This window comes from Bubalus kerabau, chromosome 2, assembly GCF_029407905.1.
Source record: "Bubalus kerabau isolate K-KA32 ecotype Philippines breed swamp buffalo chromosome 2, PCC_UOA_SB_1v2, whole genome shotgun sequence".
NCBI lineage: Eukaryota > Metazoa > Chordata > Mammalia > Artiodactyla > Bovidae > Bubalus > Bubalus kerabau.
The window spans coordinates 119,258,932-119,273,206 of record NC_073625.1 but is presented as its reverse complement, the minus strand read 5'-3'; positions in this window follow the sequence as shown (position 1 = coordinate 119,273,206).

Here is a 14,275-nt window from a genome sequence, read left to right as displayed (position 1 = left end):
TTTTTTCTGAGCATCATTTGGAACCACTGAACAGAAACTGCACTCCTAGTATCACATGTGAGGTGGGGGTTACAGAGGAAGGGCCGGGGGAGAGGGAGACACAAGCAGGGGGGCAGCAGGAAAGCTGGGTCAGTTGCTATTCACACCCACAGGTGTTTATCAACAAGCACTTCTTGGCTAACCTATCGAGCAAAGGAAGAGGATCATTCTTTGGTCGGTGGCTCAGAAAAGTGGTCAGCCATCATTTTCAGGCAAAAACTGTGGAGCAGCATGGACTCCTTTTGCTGTCCCTGGCTTCAATCCCTCCAGGAGTCCCAATTCTAAAGGACACCATAAAGATTTCTTAATTAGACTTTCACTGTGCTTGGAGACATAGGGATGTAGGCTGCTAGGCAGACTATGCCCGTGATCTGGAAGATCAAAGTAAGACGTGGCTTACTTCTGAAACTTGACCTTGGTTTTCAAGGGCTGAATAATAATAATGGGATAATAATAAAAGATGGGAAATGTTTTGAAATACTATAGTGACCTAGTTATGTTCCATCTGGGAAAGGCGAACAGCCATGAGTTACTTTAATTCTCTTCAGCACATCTGTTAAAAGACTGATTGAACATTCAGGGCAAGCCTTAGAATAAGCAAGCTTGCCCAGATTGTAATGGCCAGTCCTTTGTGTAGATCTTGCAGAATAAAAAAGCCATAATGAAAATGATGAATACAGGCCTGGCCTCTAACTGTCCATAGCTCACCTAGGGGATGTCTGACTTATGAGTTTGCCCAACTACGTGATGAGTCTCCATTTAGGAGATCTTGAATGTACTCTCCCTGTTCTACTAAATTCACATTCACAGGATGACTACTATCGTGTTAATATTTTATTTAAGTCATCCAGGAATGTTTATAAAAGACATTTGGCACACATCAAATTTCACAAATAATAACTAATATTTTATAGTTATAGCATACAGAAATATTTTTATATCCATTATCTCATTTGATCTTCACTAGGCCTCTGAGATGGGTAGGCGTTATGACCTTTTTATAGATGATGTCTTCCCAGGTGGCTCAGTGGTAAAGAATCCGCCTGCCAATGCAGGAGACGTGGGTTCGGCCCCTGGGTCGGAAAGATGCCCTGGAGTAGGCAACCCACTCCAGTATTCTTGCCTGGAAAATTCCATGGACAGAGGAGCATGGCAGCTACAGTCCATGGGGTCACAAAGAGTTGGACACAACGGAGCGTGTACACACACACACACACACACACACACACACACACACAGGAGGAGATGAAAGCACACAGAGAGGGAACTGGCTTAGAATCATAGTGTCAGAGATATTAGTGATCAGCTGGTCACTGATTTTCTTTTTTCAGATGGAAAAGCCAGCTGGAGGGAAGAGACTTGATGAATCTCTTAGTAATTGAAGCAGAGCTAACTTGTCAAAGTTGTTTTCTTGCAATTATTTTAAGAAAACTACCTGAAATCCAAGACACTGCCCACTGATTTGGGGCGTAAGCTTGCATGTGACTGGGGAAAGGGGAGTGGCTGCTCTCCAGCCTTGGGGCCAGGGCCTGGACCAGGGCCATTAACGTGTGGTGTGGCCCACTGGTTGTTTTGAGCAACTGTTCAATTTAAAACAACATAACAGACACAGAACCTAAGAGATGGGGTTTTAACTATGTGGAGTGGTCTATTTGGTCCTAGAAGAGAGATACAGAAAACAGATGGAGGCAGAGTCTTGGGAGCTTCAGCCACTATAGAAAGTTCTGGAAGGGCTCTTGGTCCTCACTCCCCTCCCTCTACATCCCCCACCTCCCTCAGCAACCTGTACCCCTTTATGCCAGGAGCCTTGCTAAGCTCTGGGGTCAGAGAAATCCTTAGCTCAGCACATTCCCACTGCATCACCCCACTGACTTCCTAGCACCACCCTCCCTCCTCCAGACCCAGACAGACTCTCCCATCACACAGGACACAGCGCCGGGCGCTGAAGAGCAGGAGGCTCATTCTAGGATCCTGCCCTCAAGGAGCTTGCGGTTTGGTGAGGGGAGGAAAGGAGGAGGCACACAGAACCAGCCATGACTCCCCAAAGTTCCCCCACTGAGCTCTCCCTAAAACACTATGTGGATACAAGGGGGGCAGCTGGAGGAAGAGGACAATGCTGATGAGCCCAGGAGGAGGAGGGGGCCTGTGACTGGGAGCAGGGCGTTCTAGGGTGTAGGAATATCAAGGGGAGACATGAAGAGTATGGTTGTTCATCAGGGAAGTGCCTTGGGATTCAGTGTGTGTGTGTGTGTGTGTGTGTGTGTGTGTGTGTGTGAGAAGATGGATCACTGGTCATAGAGAGCCTGTACACCCAACAATTCTGACCTTTCCATGGAAGACTATGAGTCTGAAGGATGGGAAGCATGGTGCTGAGAGAAGACACATAGGAGGTGGGAGGGAGGAGGGGCAGGCGTGAGGAGGGAGGGGACAGGGAAATTGTTGTTTAGTCGCTAAGTCGTGTCCAGCTCTTTGTGACCCCCACGGACTGTAGCACACCAGGCTTCCCTGTCCTTCATTATCTCCTGGAGTTTGCTCAGATTCGTATCCACCGAGTCGGTGATGCCATCCAACCATCTCATCCTCTGTCATCCCCTTCTCCTCCTCCCCTCAATCTTTCCCAGCATCAGGTTTTTGTTTTTGTTTTTTTTCCAGTGAGTTGGCTCTTCACATCAGGAACAGGGAAGAAGCTCTCAAAATAGTCCAGGCAGGAGATGACAAAGACCTGGGCTGAGGGGGAGATGCTGAGCATGGGGGAGGGGAACAGGTTGCAGGAACATTTCAAAATAATCAGGAGGGTAAGAATAAGGGAGAGTGAGGTGTCCAAACTGCAGGGGAGCTGGCTGGCACTGGCTCAGGGGACCAGCTGTGTACATCCTTTCCCAACTCTACATCAGGAACATCCTATCGGGAGATTTAAGTCAACTGCCGGAGAAGCCTTAAGACCACAGAAATCAAAAAAGTCTGTGAACCAAGACCTTTCTCCTCAGAGAGCCAGTTGTTTAGGAACATTTGCACCGCTGCTGAGCTTTTCCTGCTGTGGGTGATGTGGAGGGCGGGGTCAGAGAAGTGGCCTTGGGAGGTTTCAGGGGCTTTTTTTTTTTTTTTTTAAATTTTATTTTTTAAACTTTACAAAATCAGGGGCTTTTGAGATAAGCCTTGGGCAGGGGATTTTTCTGGTCGGTAGGGTGTGAGGGAAGATACTTTCTGTGAACGCTCAGTGTGAGCAAAGCCCCTCCCCCTCTTCCTCTGGAGTGTCTAGGCACAGAGCTGGGAGCTTAAGAAATGCTTGGTGCACGATACTGGATGCTTGGGGCTGGTGCACTGGGATGACCCAGAGGGATGGAATGGGGAGGGAGGAGGGAGGAGGGTTCAGGATGGGGAACACATGTATACCTGTGGTGGATTCATTTTGATATTTGGCAAAACTAATACAATTATGTAAAGTTTAAAAATAAAATAAAATTAAAAAAAAAAAAAAAGAAATGCTTGGTGGCCTTCTGCAGGCTACTGCTAGCAGTCTTCAAGGAGATTTTTATGAATTGGTAGAGAAGAGGCACCACTGAAATGTTTCTTAAATACTTACATGTATGAACTGGCCTATCTATGCCAGGAGTTCCTCTACACACAGAGCACTCCCTAAATCCAGCAGTAATAGTTCTTGAATTACCTTAAGAATGGCTCAGAAATTTTCCTGCATTATTTTTATCAGGGGAACACTAGAGAGTGTTCTAAAGACTTTCTCAAGATCATAGCTAGTTAATGACCTTCACCAGGATCAGCCCTTTAGAGACGGAAGTTGTATTAGTTACCTATAGATGCAGAGCACTCCCATCTTTTTAAAAAGCAGTTAAAAAACTAGCTCAAAACAACAATAAACATTTATTATTGCAGAGTTTTTTTGAGTCAGGAATTCAAGAGTGATTTCACTGTTGGGATTTGGCTTGGGGTCTGTGTTAGTCAAGGTCTTTCCGAGAAATAGAATGGATAATTTTATATACATTGTATATATATTATATAATTTATATATTGCATACTATATTAATGTATAGTATATATATTATAGTTTTATAATATACATTACATAAACTAGTGTATTATATATAAATTATATAAGTATATATATAACATATACATAAAATATATGTTAATATGTATAATTTTATCAGGAGAAATTGGCTCACATGCTAAGGATGCTAAGAAGCCCCATGATCTGTCTGCAGCCTGGCGTCTAGGAAAGCTGGTGATGTAATTCAGTCTGAGTTCAAAGGCGTGAGAGTCAGGGGAGTCAGTGGTGTAAATACAAGTTTGAGATCAGGAGAATCTGAGATAAGATATTACAGCTCAAGCAGCGAGGCAGGAGGAAGAGGAATGAATTCCTCCCTCTCTACATTCGTTCTATTCAGGCCCTCAGTGGACTGGATGATGCCCACCCACACTGGGGACAGCCATCAGCCATACCGAGTCTACAGATCCAAATGCCAATCTCATTCAGAAATACCTACACAGACACACCCAGAAATCATGTTTCATCTGGATGCCCCATGGCCAGTCAAATTGCCACAGGAAATCAACCATTATGGGTGTGCAACGTGTGTTCTGTCATGTCTGACTTTTGCAACCCCATGGACTGTAGTCCACCAGGCTCCTCTGTCCATGGGATTTCCCAGGCAAGAATACTGGAGTAGGTTGCCATTTCCTTCTCCAGGAGATCATCCCTACCCAGGGATCGAACCCATGTCTCCTGTGTCTCCTGCATTGCCAGGTGGATTCTTTAACACCTGGGAAGCTGTAAACCTCATGGGGGGTCTCTCATTAAATTACAGTAGAGATGTTGGCTGGGGCTACAGTTGCTGATGGGGCTGGAGGATCTGCTGGCATGGCAGTTCACACAGCGGGCACTTTCATGCTGGTGTGGGCAGGAAGCTGCAGTTCCTCATCCCGGCCTCTCTGTGGGTCAGCTGGAGCATCCACTCAACACAGCCGCTGATTCCTCCTGAGTGAGTAATCCAGACAGATCAAGGCAGAAACTCCAACGTCTTTTATGACTTAGCTTCAGAAGTCATCGTCATCATTCCCATAGTATCCTCGTGGTGACGTGAGTGAATCTTCTTCAGTGTGGGAGGGGCTAACACAAGAGGCAGGACTCATCAGAGACCAGCTTGGATGTTGGTTACCACAGAAGCCAACACAGTAAATGAGTTAAACCCAGGAGTCTCTTGAAGTCAGAGAACATGGTTCCGCCATCTGAAAGGTAGGGATCCCATTAAAGATTCAACCTCCTTTATCTAAAAAGAGGGACTATTGGTCCTTCTTTGCTTGCTTTAATGGGTTGTGATGAGGACCAAGCTGCAAAGAACAGTACAGATGTTAGTTCTGGTGATTATTCCTAAACCACGTTTGTTTAAAAACAAAAAGCAAGGGAAGAGAACCTTACATCCTTGCTATGGATCCATCCTTGCTTGCATCCATGCTGGCTATTCAACAAAGCCTAGGGGTTCAGGCCTCCAGGGGAGGGAGCTGCAGTGTGGTGGGTACAAGGATGGGCTCTGGGGTGAGGCTTCCTGGGCTCACAGCTCAACTCCTCCTCTCACCAACAGTGTGACCTGGAGCCAGATATTCAGTTCCTTTGTGCCACAGCCTCCATACCTATTTCTGTGGAAATGATGACAGTACCTGTCTCAAAGGAACATTGTGGTAGTTAAATTAGATAATTCAGGTGAAACATTTAGAACAATGCCCCCTGACAATTTAGTGACTGCTTGATGTAAACCTAGCTTTAGCTCCAGAGTGGCCACAAAGTCTGGAAACGTAGCTATTATTTTATCATGCATTATAATGTCATATCCATAAACCATTTATTATAGATGTGCCTGTGTCGCCCAACTTAGTGGCCAACTATATTATGCCCTCTAATCCTGATTGTCCAGGCAGTATACTCTGTCCTTTAGTTGTGCCTGTGATCCAGTTGGCAGATCTGGTTTAAGATTCTAATCTCTCATTAGAGGGGAGAAGACTATCATTATGCTTATTAATGTTGGCCCCACCTCTAAGCTTCCCCAGATATGGGGCTCTGTTAACACTGCTCTCCAGTGTGTTGCTCACCCTAGTGGGCCTCATCATTACATGAACACAGGACAGAGCAAGATACCCTGTGCTATTAAGTTGGTTTTGCAAACTGCAGTGGGCAACCACAAAATGGTGTAAAGATACACCTTACTTCAAAGAGGGCAGGGTACCAGACATCACATGAAAAGGGTTCCAGACAACCTGTGAATGTGCCCTGGGGAAGGAATGGTCTAGAGTGGGCAAGTTTAGAGTTCCAGAGATGTATCCCATCTTAACAAGATTGAACTTACAAAACTCTGAGCCTAGAAATTGGTAGTTTTGATGTTGATACTGCTGCTGCTGCTGCTAAGTTGCTTCAGTCGTGTCCAACTCTGTGCGACCCCATAGACAGCAGCCCACCAGGCTCCCCCATCCCTGGGAGTCTCCAGGCAAGAACACTGGAGTGGGTTGCCATTTCCTTCTCCAATGCATGAAAGTGAAAAGTGAAAGTGAAGTTGCTCAGTCGTGTCCGACTCTTCGAGACCCCATGGACTCCTACCAGGCTCCTCCGTCCATGGGATTTTCCAGGCAAGAGTACTGGAGTGGGGTGCCATTGCCTTCTCCAGGATGTTGATACAGCTTATGTTGATACAGCTTATGTTATAAAATGACTCTGCAAATAATATACCAGTTTCTGTAAATACCCAGCTGTTTGGTTTGTTTAAAATATTTTTTTTGTTGTTAATTTTCTTTTTTAAAGGATTTGAGGATCTTTTTGGAGAACATCTATCATCTGGAAGGTTTTCCCAAAATGTGTTCTTGGAATAGTAATCCCATGGGGTGTTACATTAGGATGTTACATTGAATGTTACATTAGGAAAGGTTACAACGATCAGATGAGGTCAGTAAACATAGTTGAATGTTTTCTTTTTGCAGTTCTTCTCAGAGCCATTAATAACTAAGATGCCTTATGAATCTTTATAAGACTGATACAATCATAAGATTTCCCCATATTTATTTGATCATAAACCCTTTTGGGGGGATATATTTCAGAAAAAGTATTTTTTTTAAATTTTATTTTATTTAACTTTACAATATTGTATTGGTTTTGCCATATATCAAAATGAATCTGCCACAGGTATACATGTGTTCCCCATCCTGAACCCTCCTCCCTCCCCATACCATCCCTCTGGGTCGTCCCAGTGCACCAGCCCCAAGCATCCAGTATCGTGCATCGAACCTGGACTGGTGACTCGTTTCATACATGATATTATACATGTTTCAATGCCATTCTCCCAAATCTCCCCACCCTCTCCCTCTCCCACAGAGTCCATAAGACTGATCTATACATCAGTGTCTCTTTTGCTGTCTCGTACACAAGGTTATTGTTACCATCTTTCTAAATTCCATATATATGCGTTAGTATACCGTATTGGTGTTTTTCTTTCTGGCTTACTTCATTCTGTATAATAGGCTTCAGTTTCATCCACCTCATTAGAACTGATTCAAATGTATTCTTTTTAATGGCTGAGTAATACTCCATTGTGTATATGTACCACAGCTTTCTTATCCATTCATCTGCTGATGGGCATCTAGGTTGCTTCCATGTCCTGGCTATTATAAACAGTGCTGCGATGAACATTGGGGTACACGTGTCTCTTTCCCTTCTGGTTTCCTCAGTGTGTATGCCCAGCAGTGGGATTGCTGGATCATAAGGCAGTTCTATTTTCAATTTTTTAAGGAATCTCTACACTGTTCCCCATAGTGGCTGTACTAGTTTGCATTCCCACCAACAGTGTAAGAGGGTTCCCTTTTCTCCACACCCTCTCCAGCATTTATTGCTTGTAGACTTTTGGATCGCAGCCATTCTGACTGGCGAGAAATGGTACCTCATAGTGGTTTTGATTTGCATTTCTCTGATAATGAGTGATGTTGAGCATCTTTTCATGTGTTTGTTAGCCATCTGTATGTCTTCTTTGGAGAAATGTCTATTTAGTTCTTTGGCCCATTTTTTGATTGGGTCATTTATTTTTCTGGAGTTGAGCTGTATGAGTTGCTTGTGTATTTTTGAGATTAGTTGTTTGTCAGTTGCTTCATTTGCTATTATTTTCTCCCATTCTGAAGGCTGCCTTTTCACCTTGCTAATAGTTTCCTTTGTTGTGCAGAAGCTTTTAAGTTTAATTAGGTCCCATTTGTTTATTTTTGCTTTTATTTCCAATATTCTGGGAGCTGGGTCATAGAGGATCCTGCTGTGATGTATGTTGGAGAGTGTTTTGCCTATGTTCTCCTCTAGGAGTTTTATAGTTTCTGGTCTTACGTTGAGATCTTTAATCCATTTTGAGTTTATTTTTGTGTATGGTGTTAGAAAGTGTTCTAGTTTCATTCTTTTACAAGTGGTTGACCAGTTTTCCCAGCACCACTTGTTAAAGAGATTGTCTTTAATCCATTGTATATTCTTACCTCCTTTGTCAAAGATAAGGTGTCCATATGTGCATGGATTTATCTCTGGGCTTTCTATTTTGTTCCATTGATCAATATTTCTGTCTTTGTGCCAGTACCATACTGTCTTGATAACTGTGGCTTTGTAATAGAACTTGAAGTCAGGTAGGTTGATTCCTCCAGTTCCATTCTTCTTTCTCAAGATAGCTTTGGCTATTCGAGGTTTTTTGTATTTCCATACAAATTGTGAAATTATTTGTTCTAGCTCTGTGAAGAATACCATTGGTAGCTTGATAGGGATTGCATTGAATCTATAAATTGCTTTGGGTAGTATACTCATTTTCACTATATTGATTCTTCCAATCCATGAACATGGTATATTTCTCCATCTATTAGTGTCCTCTTTGATTTCTTTCACCAGTGTTTTATAGTTTTCTATATATAGGTCTTTAGTTTCTTTGCTGCTGCTGCTGCTGCCAAGTCGCTTCAGTCGTGTCCAACTCTGTGCGATCCCATTGATGGAAGCCCACCAGGCTCCCCCATCCCTGGGATTCTCCAGGCAAGAACACTGGAGTAGGTTGCCATTTCCTTCTCCAATGCATGAAAGTGTAAAGTGAAAGGGAAGTCACTCAGTTGTGTCCGACTCTTAGCAATCCCATGGACTACAGCCTACCAGGCTTAGTTTCTTTATGTAGATATATTCCTAAGTATTTTATTCTTTTCGTTGCAATGGTGAATGGAATTGTTTCCTTAATTTCTCTTTCTATTTTCTCATTATTAGTGTATAGGAATGCAAGGGATTTGTGTGTGTTGATTTTATATCCTGCAACTTAACTATATTTATTGATTAGTTCTAGTAATTTTCTGGTGGAGTCTTTAGGGTTTTCTATGTAGAGGATCATGTCATCTGCAAACAGTGAGAGTTTTACTTCTTCTTTTCCAATTTGGATTCCTTTTATTTCTTTTTCTGCTCTGATTGCTGTGGCCAAAACTTCCAAAACTATGTTGAATAGTAATGGTGAAAGTGGGCACCCTTGTCTTGTTCCTGACTTTAGAGGAAATGCTTTCAATTTTTCACCATTGAGGATAATGTTTGCTGTGGGTTTGTCATATATAGCTTGTATTATGTTGAGATATGTTCCTTCTATTCCTGCTTTCTGGAGAGTTTTTACCATAAATGGATGTTGAATTTTGTCAAAGGTTTTCTCTGCATCTATTGAGATAATCATATGGTTTTTATTTTTCAATTTGTTAATGTGGTGTATTACATTGATTGATTTGCAGATATTGAAGAATCCTTGCATCCCTGGAGTAAAGCCCACTTGGTCATGGTGTATGATCTTTTTAATGTGTTGTTGGATTCTGATTGCTAGAATTTTATTAAGGATTTTTGCATCTATGTTCATCAGTGATATTGGCCTGTAGTTTTCTTTTTTTGTGGCATCTTTGTCAGGTTTTGGTATTAGGGTGATGGTGGCCTCATAGAATGAGTTTGGAAGTTTACCTTCCTCTGCAATTTTCTGGAAGAGTTTGAGTAGGATAGGTGTTAGCTCTTCTCTAAACAGAAAAAGTATGAAGTGGAATATAGATATGGGAAAACATAGACCTAATAATTGCAAGCCTACTGCTTTATCTGTGTGGTACATCCATATTGGATTATTTCTGGTGACATCATGCCCCTCTCTTGAGAACTGCTCACAGTCCCATTCATATGGTCCCCAGGGGATGGGTGTTTTCTGGACCAGAAGTGACACATCTCCTAGCCATAGGAGTGAGCACTAGACCTGGGCTGGGCCACTCAGTCCCTTTTCTGAAATCTTTGGATTTGGGACCAATAATCCTTTCCCAGGTGACTGAGGCTATAAGACATAAACTGTAAAGAGCTATTAGTTGTGTTTTCAATTATAGAAATATAGAGAGCTATTCTGTGGTGGGGTTTAATCGTACTAAAGGAAGAGAGAAAAGCATGGGAGATGGAGAGTCCAGGTGCATTTGATTCCTTGGTTCTTGTTCTGAACTACTCGTTCCACTCCCACTTTTGTGTGGTTTGGATAATGTCTCAGTTACACTCAAGGTGTACTCAGGTGTGGTTGTGGACCAGTGCTGGTTCCCAAACTGTGCATTACCAGTCCATGGTGAGGTAAATTCAGAAACTGAGTGTTTAATAACTTTTATAGTAATTGACATTGCTGAGATAGCAAGTGGCATTTTATTTCCCTAGTTACTAAAGCGTTGATCTATAATGGATTTTAATAGCAATAGTAAAAAACCTGACTCTTCAGCTCAGATGGTTTGAGAAACTCTGTCATATATGGTATTCCAGCAGGACTGCTACGTACAGTTGTGTAGGTAGTACACTGCACAACTCTAGGAAGTACCCTTTGTATAGATGGCAATGTGAATGATTCCACCCTGCCTGAGTTATACATTGCACAACCAGCCCAGCAGTTGACACAGCCCTTTGATCCCAGTATCCTTCCAACAAATTCCTTTTCTGTTTTACTTAAATTAGCCAGAGTCTTTTTATTGTTGTTGCTTTCAACCTAAGGAAATTTAACTATTACGTCTTCTCCTGTCCCAGTGGCCTACTTCAAGTGTCTACTCTATATGAGACCTGGTTCTGTAGTTTGACTTTCCCATGGTATGATTCATCCATTTTGCCGTCTTGTTAGTTCTCATAGAAAGAAAGCAGCTTAGCACATACTGCTTGGGAGGACGCCAAACATTCTACTCCACCAAACTGGGCAGTCTGTGGCTGGGCACGCTAGCACTTAAAGATTCTCTTTCCTTCCACTTCTGAGCCCCAGTGGAACAAGCTCTCACAATTACCGTGGGTGAAGGCAGGCCAGCTGAGCATTCTGAACACTTTTTCAGTGGGTTTGTAACATGGGTGTCTTTCTAGAACAGTTTTGTTATATATAAAGCTTTAAAAATGCCCTTTGCCTTTCTGAGAATTACACTTCTAAGATCCTCTCTTAAGGATCTGAAAGGTCATTAAAGACTTATGCCCAAAATGGCCACTGTGTTTTGATTGTAAACATAGAGCTTAAGAATAACCAGAATATCCAATATATAGTTGACCCTTGAACAAAACAGGTTTGAACACAGGGCCCACATATACCAGATTTTTTTCCCAATAAATAAATAAGGAATATGGATATTCCTTATTTGTGGGCTTTAACATCTGCAGGTATGGAGGGCCATATGCACTCATTGCCATCTGCTGTTTCATATAAGGGACTTGGGCATCCCAGGATTTTGTTACATGTGGGGGCTCCTGGAACAAATCTCTCTCAGATACAAAGGGGGACTAAGTAGATAGCCAAGGATCTAATCAAGTAGATAATAGAAAACTAGTGAAAAAATAATCTGAAGTCATTAAAATTGTATATAGAATTTCTTACAGTATAGAAAATTATATATATATATTTTGTTAAAAATCATAATTGTGGTTTAGTAGCTCAGTCATGTCTGACTCTTTGAGACCCCATGGACTGTAAGCCACCAGGCTCTTCTGTCCATAACATTTCCCAGGCAAGAATACTGGAGTGGGTAGTCATTCCCTTTTCCAGGGGATCTTCCCAGCCTATGGATCAAACCTGGTCATAGTTTGCAGGTGGTCTTCTGCATTGCAGGCAGATTCTTTACCAACTGAGTCACCTCTAGACTATATATGAAAGGGGGAAATGCTAAGAAAAAAGACTGAAGAGAAATAGGCTAAAATGTGAATAGTGACTGTCTCTGAGGAGTGATATTTTGAGTAATTAGCATAAAACGTATTTTTCTAAAATTAAAAAAAAACTTACGTTAAGGTTACATATTACTTTGATAGCCTGGGAAAAATGAAGTTAACTACTTAAAAAGGAAAAAGAGAAGGCAGCTGTATGTTTGAGGTTGGGCCCTGAAACACTGCTCGTGGGGCCACTGGAGGCTTCAGGTCTCAGTCGAACAGTTTGATTTTCTTGGTTCCTAGAGAACACCTGGCGGAGAAGGCGATGGCACCCCACTCCAGTCCTCTTGCCTGGAAAACCCCAGGGATGGGGGAGCCTGGTGGGCTGCAGTCCATGGGGTCGCGAAGAATCGGACACGACTGAGTGACTTCACTTTCACTTTCCACTTTCATGCATTAGAGAAGGAAATGGCAACCCACTCCAGTGTTCTTGCCTGGAGAATCCCAGGGATGGGGGAGCCTGGTGGGCTTCCGTCAGTGGGGTCGCACAGAGTTGGACACGACTGAAGTGGCTTAGCAGCAGCAGCAGCAGCAGAGAACACCTGGACCAGAGGCCCTGACAAGCACACACTGCCCAGCTCACAATAGGCACTCACATCTGAACTGAGAGCTGATATCCAGCAGTTCATTTTTCCATGAGTAGCATCTCTGGGTGAACTCCAGGAGTTGGTGATGGACAGGGAAGCCTGGCGTGCTGCGATTCATGGGGTTGCAAAGAGTCGGACACGACTGAGCGACTGAACTGAACTGAACTGAACTGAGCATCTCCTGATCTTATCCTCAGTGCCAGGAGTGCCTCTTTCTGGGGAAATACCCATGATAGCAAAGTATGCTCAAAGAGGCTCAAAAGAGGTTGAGTCATGAGAGGAAGACTATGCATTTCCCACCCCAACAACACCACTCCTGGGTACATGGCCTGGACAAACCCAGGCATTTGCACAAAAACTTATTATGCCATTGTTTGTAATACTAAAAAACTGGAACATTGGGGATAAAGTGGAAAAATTGCTTTCCATCCAAAGAAGAATGGATATATAAATTATAATATTTTCATATAATGAATACTTTATTATTCAGCATCAAAGTAAATGAATTAGTATTAACATAGGTGAAAACCTGATCAAGAATGTCAGCAAAAAACAAAGTACAGAGCAGTTTGATTCCATCTATATTGATATTACATTTCATATATTACTTATTATATAAAACATTATTAATATTATAGTTTATTAACTATATTCGGAGAAGGCAATGGCACCCCACTCCAGTACTCTTGCCTGGAGAATCCCATGGACGGAGGAGCCTGGTAGGCTGCAGTCCATGGGGTCGCTAAGAGTCAGACACAACAGAGCGACTTCACTTTCACTTTTCACTTTCATGCATTGGAGAAGGAAATGGCAACCCACTCCAGTGTTCTTGCCTGGAGAATCCCAGGGACGGGGGAGTCTGGTGGGCTGCCGTCTCTAGGGTTACACAGAGTCGGACACGACTGAGGCGACTTAGCAGCAGCAGCAACAACACTGTATTAATTATATTATTTATATTTATCATCCCATTAAGTTAAAACATGTGAAAATACCATTATTTATGGATGTTCACATGTAGTGAGAGTACAGTCTTGCATGAGAATAATAAACATCAAATTCCAGAGAGTGGTTTCCCCTGGGAATAGAAAAAGGAAAAAGAAATCAGGCAGTGGCATATGGAAGCTTCAAAGATATCAGTTTATATCTGTTTACATATAGTTTTACCTTTAAAAATGTATATCTGAAGCAAATATGGAGAAGAATGTTAGGATTTGACAAAGCCTGATGAGGTGCTCAAGTTATATCATTGTCTATACTCTTTTGCCTTTTGGAACTATTTCATAAAAAAGAAAGTAACAAATAGGAAGGGTACCAACCCAAGAGGTTCTGAGCATTAGATAGGTGGAAGCAACCAAGGAGAGAGGGTCTGTGCTCAGGATGCAAATCTAGACATGGTAACACCATGCTCGGCGGGGAGGGCCATGGATGCCGCCCT